This window comes from Cavia porcellus, unplaced genomic scaffold (genome assembly GCF_034190915.1).
Source record: "Cavia porcellus strain 051 isolate PalLab524CR breed Dunkin Hartley unplaced genomic scaffold, mCavPor4.1 scaffold_3, whole genome shotgun sequence".
Classification (NCBI taxonomy): domain Eukaryota; kingdom Metazoa; phylum Chordata; class Mammalia; order Rodentia; family Caviidae; genus Cavia; species Cavia porcellus.
The window spans coordinates 111,416,087-111,422,086 of record NW_026947486.1 but is presented as its reverse complement, the minus strand read 5'-3'; positions in this window follow the sequence as shown (position 1 = coordinate 111,422,086).

The window sequence follows — 6,000 nt, the reverse complement described above, 5'->3', positions numbered from 1 at the left end:
TTTGATTATAGTCACTTAAAATAGATTTTAAAATTTGAAAGTATAACACATTTGAATTTTTTTCTGTCAAGATCATATTGGCTCTTCAGTTTTTTGTATTTCCGTGCAAATTTTAAAAAGCATTTTCAGCACTTTTAATAGCCCATGTTTGCAGTACATAATAATTACACTCAATGTGGGTAGTTGGTGCATGCACATCTGAAGTATTTTTATTTCCCCTTCCCATTCCCTCCCTCCATCTCTGGATGTCTTTTTCCATTCTATGATAAGTGTTAATAGAATGTTGAGTGGAATTGTATTGAATATGTATATTGCCTTGCATACTATGGACATTGTAACAATATTAATTCTTCAAATTTATGAAGACAAAAAATTGAGTTTTTCCCTTAAGATCTGCAACATGACAAAATGTCTGCTTTTGTCACATCTTTCCAAAATAGTACAGGGAGACCATGACAGAGCTATTAGGTGAGAGAAAGAAGCAAAGTACATCCTAAAAGGAAGAGAAGAAATCAAAATTGCATTTGCTTGTTAATGACATGATTTTGTGTATAGAAAAATGTAAAATTTCTTCAAAAATACTAGAGCTTATAAATGATTGCAATAAAGTTGCAGGATGTAAGCATCAATATTAAAACCAGTATCCTTTCTATATACTACAAATGAGCTATCAAAAAAAGGAATTTAAGAAAATAATTTTAGGTTTGTATAGCAAAAACAGCAAAATAGAATAAAACAAAAACAAAAACCCAAAATTTAGTTGTGAATTTATCTAAGGAGGTGATAAATGTGCATTAGAAAATATAAAAAACTCAAGAAGATGTGAATAAATAGAAAGATACTCTACGCTCATGGAGTTAGAGAAACTTTTTAATTTAAAAGTTATGTATTTATTTCTATGCATGGAAAAATATAATTAGCACTGACTACTTTTAATTTCATGGGTATTATGGCTTGAGAGGAAGAAAAATTTGTTTAAGTCAAAAATGTGGGTCAATTTAGAGAACAGGGACAGGTAAACAATGCTAGGGAACTGGCAGACAAGCTATAGGTGTCCTAAGAATGGCTGAGATTTGGGAAAAACTGTCACATTTTGTTGCCTTCACCAAGAAATGAATGAAGAAACATATTTGAACCCCTTGTCTATTTCTGGTTAATACATTTATCATATATTTGTCATATGATAACAGCATATTTAGTGTCTGTTGAGCCTCCTCTATTTTACAAATTCAGTTATATCCTGGGGGTACAAAGGTGAATAGGTATGTTGTCTCCCCTTATTAAACTTTCAGCAAGGACCTAAAAGATAACCTGAAATCAACTGCATTTATTAATAAAATTTTAAAAATCTGTGAAAATTTCTACCCATCTTTTCTAACCACGTATTTCTAAAGTCCATTATAAGTCTGATTTTTCTTCTATCGTGTGCCAATTTCTTCTTCACTTTAAAATAGCAATTTTGATGTAAATCAATTCATCTGTGCTTTTCAATCACTCAAAGGTCAGTTATCAGCTCTGATTCAACTGCATTTGTGATATCAGCATTAAAAGCTAGGGTGCCACAACCCCAGATATCAGGTGAATCTGGGCTCTATAAATAGCGAAGATAATAAGACACTTCAGCTTTCTGCTAGTAAAACTTTATATAGGGTCTCAGTGACTAAAATTATAGGCATTTAGAATGTCAGGAAGGGGAAAAACCTCATTATGGTAAAATGGCACAGAGTTTGCCTCTCTAATAGTTATGAGTTTTTCCTTGCTTAAAATAACGTGATTTTTATGACGTTATAATACCTGCTGGAAATTAAGGAGAGTACTGCATTTTGCAGCTCATTAAGTGTTGATTATGTAACTATTTCTGAGTGAAGCATCATTTGAATTTTCTTCAAAAAGCAAAACTGATGGTATCTCTCTATTGCCTTTGTTATTATTTTCTCAACTATGTGTTTGTAATGTGCATAATTACTCTTAGTTATTACTATGAGCCTTCATTATCATATCTATTAAAAATCTTAGACCCAAAAAAACTTTGCAAAGAAGCAATAGAGAAGCCTATATTGTGTTAGCTGGAATTAGCATTTATGAATATTTTAGTTGATTATTCTATAGCTAATTTTCATTATTGCCATGCTATTTTCTGTATTATGTCTAAATCTAAGTGTGCATTAACATGAATTATTTAGTTTCAGTAGAAAACACTTTAAGCAATGGCTTTAGTTTTGTTAGTTTTGTCTCCAGATAGAAAATGATTGAGAAATGATGGGACCTATAATTGCAGTCCCATGACAGGTAAACGCCTGTCACTCCCATGGATTTCCAAGAAGAGAAAGTTTTCAGGGGTGGAGAGTGGAGGAAGAGGAGCTAGCATTTCCTGAACAAGTGAATGTAGTTTAATTAACCCGGGTATATCAATTGGGATCTAATTGGGAGATAGAAACCATACTGATTTTGGAGTTCAGGCAATAAATTAATAACCAACACACTAGCCAGGGGCCGTTGGCATTTTGGGAGCTTTGTCTTTCTACTGTTTACCGTCCTCATCTCACTGTTTTTAACTGTAGCAACCAGAAGGAGCCTGCTAAAATGGAAATTGGGTCTTGTCACCCCTCCTTACAAAACCTTACAGTTTCTCCCACTTCACTTGAAGATAAAGCACAAGTCCTTAAATCTACCAAAACACATACAGTCTGCGTCCTCCTCTGAGCTTACCTGCTCCTTCTCTTCTGTTCTTCGCATGTCACCCCTGCCACAAGGTCTTGCTGTCCCTCAGACATGCCAGGCAGCCAGACTTCCCACCAGGCCACTTGCTGTTCCATCTTCCTGGAGTTCTTCCCTGAGACAGGACATACTTTATGGTTTGTTTCTTCATCCTTCCCCGTGTTGTCTCCTGCTTAGTGAGATTTTCCCTGGGCACCCGTAACCTTACATGGTAACTTACTCTTAACTCTTCAAATCCACCTTGTATGATTCTCTCTCTCTCTCTCTCTCTCTCTCTCTCTCTCTCTCTCTCTCTCTCTCTCTCTCTCTCCCCTTTCTCCCTCCCCCCTCCACATTTGGAATCCTACATATACATAATCTAACATGCCCTGTAAATGATGGTTTATGAAAAACTGTGAAATTTGGGCACTTATTTTTGTCTATACTAAAGGGAACCTTCATCCTATATTAAAATCTGAACAAATGACTACTTTGTCGCATGCTCAAGTACATCCTCTGAAGACTTAAACCTCCTTGTGTCAACAAGTAAATGAAGACAAACATTAGGAATAATATACCAGGAAATAAAGCCTATCTGTCCCATTTAGGCTTCTGACTAGATATTAGCAAGGAGGATTCACAAAGAGGAATTGACTAAGGATATCATTATGTCATGTTATAACTGCAGAATATGACAGAGAAGTAGAAATATCTTCTAATATATCGAATCATAAGCAGTTGTGCTATCTTTACATGCAGGCACACGTGCCACAGTCTTCAGGCTCCTGTTCCATACTGTTTCAGTTTTTGCACCATTCTTAGCTATCCAGAGAAAATATTTTAGACATCTTAGAACTTTTTCTCCTTCCATTGTTTCTCCTCTTGTCAATTTCTAAGATCAGGGCTGCCTATTGTGTCACCTTTTATTTCTCTCCCCTTCAGCTCATACCTAAGCGTTTCTTAGTTGAAGGATTGTAGAGACAGCCTAGCTGATCTCCCCAAGTCTTTTATGTGACTGTCACTCTGAGACTCATTTGTATTCTGATCTCATCCACTAAGCAATTATTATATTTCATACGTTATTTCACAATGTTTTTCTTTATCATTCATTCTTCCCAAAAGATTGTATGGGTGATAATAATTCATATTTCACCACATGGTACTAAGTTCAGAAATCTCAAATGACTAACTCTTTGAGTCACAGCTGAACAGTGGCAAAGTTAAGTCTCATGAATTTGTATCACATCATATGTAGCTCTCATCAACTTTCCTAAAATGCAAATCATCTCACAAAATGGAACTTTGAATCCAGATATTCAAAGATCTTCATACCATACTTTGAATGTTTAACTTCTATTTAATTACCTAGTTTAATCATGTTCCAAGCTTAATAAATGGCTACCTCCTGCCAGTATTCGAGGAATTGCAATGCCCCCTATGAGTTAAACCGTGATTTCTGTTTACTTAGGGTTCCTCCTTGCCTGTCAAAAATCCTGTAATTTATCAGGCTCTGGTTAAGCATTACTTCCTATCATGAGACTTGCCCCAGTGCCTATTAGACAGGATTTTCTTTTATGGCATTTTCTTTTATGTTCTTACAACACTCACCATTTATTTCCAATATGCTAAATCTTCATTTTGGCTTCTAATACAGTTGTTCACATATCTGTCTCCCCTCTCTAGATGAAAAGTCCCTGTGGCCAGAGACTGTGTCTTATTTATCAGATGAAGTCTTATTACTTAATTTTCATCACTAAACAAAAGTTTGCAGTGTTATCCAAAATGCAATGAATATTTAATTTTTTTTAAAAAAATATTGCAGTGAAAGACACATTGCCAAAATTCGCCTTCACTTTGAACACCCTTATTCCATCGTTCTTATGCCTTTTGGAAGCAGTTCTGAGTCTTCTTTGGGAGTGTAATCAGTGGTGCTCTTGTGGCTGCCTCCATGTTTGAATCAGTTGACAACACTTACATTCCACCCTTATTTTGGCTTTGGGGAAGAGCCAGGAGTTGCACAGTGTCATTCTCAAGGAATAGGCTGTAACACCTTTCGATGCCCCCTTGCTATTGGGTGGCACTTGGCAGCAGAATTCACAATATTTTTGATCATACCTCATGCAGACATGAGAAAAAACACTTCCAAAACTGCTTCAGAAAGGGCCGTAATGGCAGTGTGTTGTTTACTGTAACATATTTTTAAAATTTAAATATTCACTGTGTATTTTGATATCCTTTGTATGTCAAATGTGGGATAAATATTAGAGGTTTTTACGGTTATAGCTCTAGTTTATTAGATTAATGTCTACTAGTTATAATTAGCTTATTCAGCCAGAACCCTTAAGTCAGGGCTAGGAAACTTCTGATCTACAAGATGTTGAGCTGATTGCACATGGTACAGTAATTCACCCTTAAAATAGGTTCATTTTCAGTAGTTTCATTTATTAGTCACTCAGTTATCATACCAGCTGGAATGAAAGCACAGTGGTCCACTCACACCCATTGTACTTGATAATTGCCCCAAATTATAAAAGTAGTGATGTCAGCAACTTGAATATATAAAGAAAAAAGTTATAAGATGCTTTCTTCAAATTAAAAAGAGGTGAAAGCACAGTAAGACATTTTAGAGACAGAGACAGAGAGTGAATCTATATTAACTTAATTTTTGAGAGCATATTTCTATAATTGGTCTATTTAGTATTAGTTATTGTCACTAATATGCTGTTCCTAATTTATAAACTAAATCTTACTATGTGTGTTTGTAAACAGTGTAGGATATGATGTATAGGGTTCTCTGTGAACCACACTTATAAGCACCAAATGGGGCTTTGGGAAGTGTTATCTATCGATGAGGTGGGTTACTGTATTACAACTGTGTGGTGGTATATTCTCCTGCCCCTCTAGGCTGCTGGAGCACAGCAAGCCAATGTGAAGCCCAGTGACTGTGATTCAGTGGAGAGTTTCTGAGCGAAGAAACAAAGAACAGCAGGACCCGCCCAGGGTCTGATACGCTGTGCTGAAAGGATGCGCTTTTGCCATCAGTGCCCAGTGTGATCTGGCTTGGTCATCTGAGCCAGTCTACAGTAAACTGCAGTGTAATTGCTGGGGAAAGTGTATGAATTTTTCTCTTCAGGAAATGGGCAGCTATGGACCGTAATGGTATATGGATCAGAATGATTGCAGATCCGTATTTCTTGCTGCTGCCCATATACATGTAACATGTAATGGATGGACTGGACTTTGGCGAATGTAAGCACATGTGTGGCTATGGTGAGTGTAGAGATGCATATTTACTTCCCACCT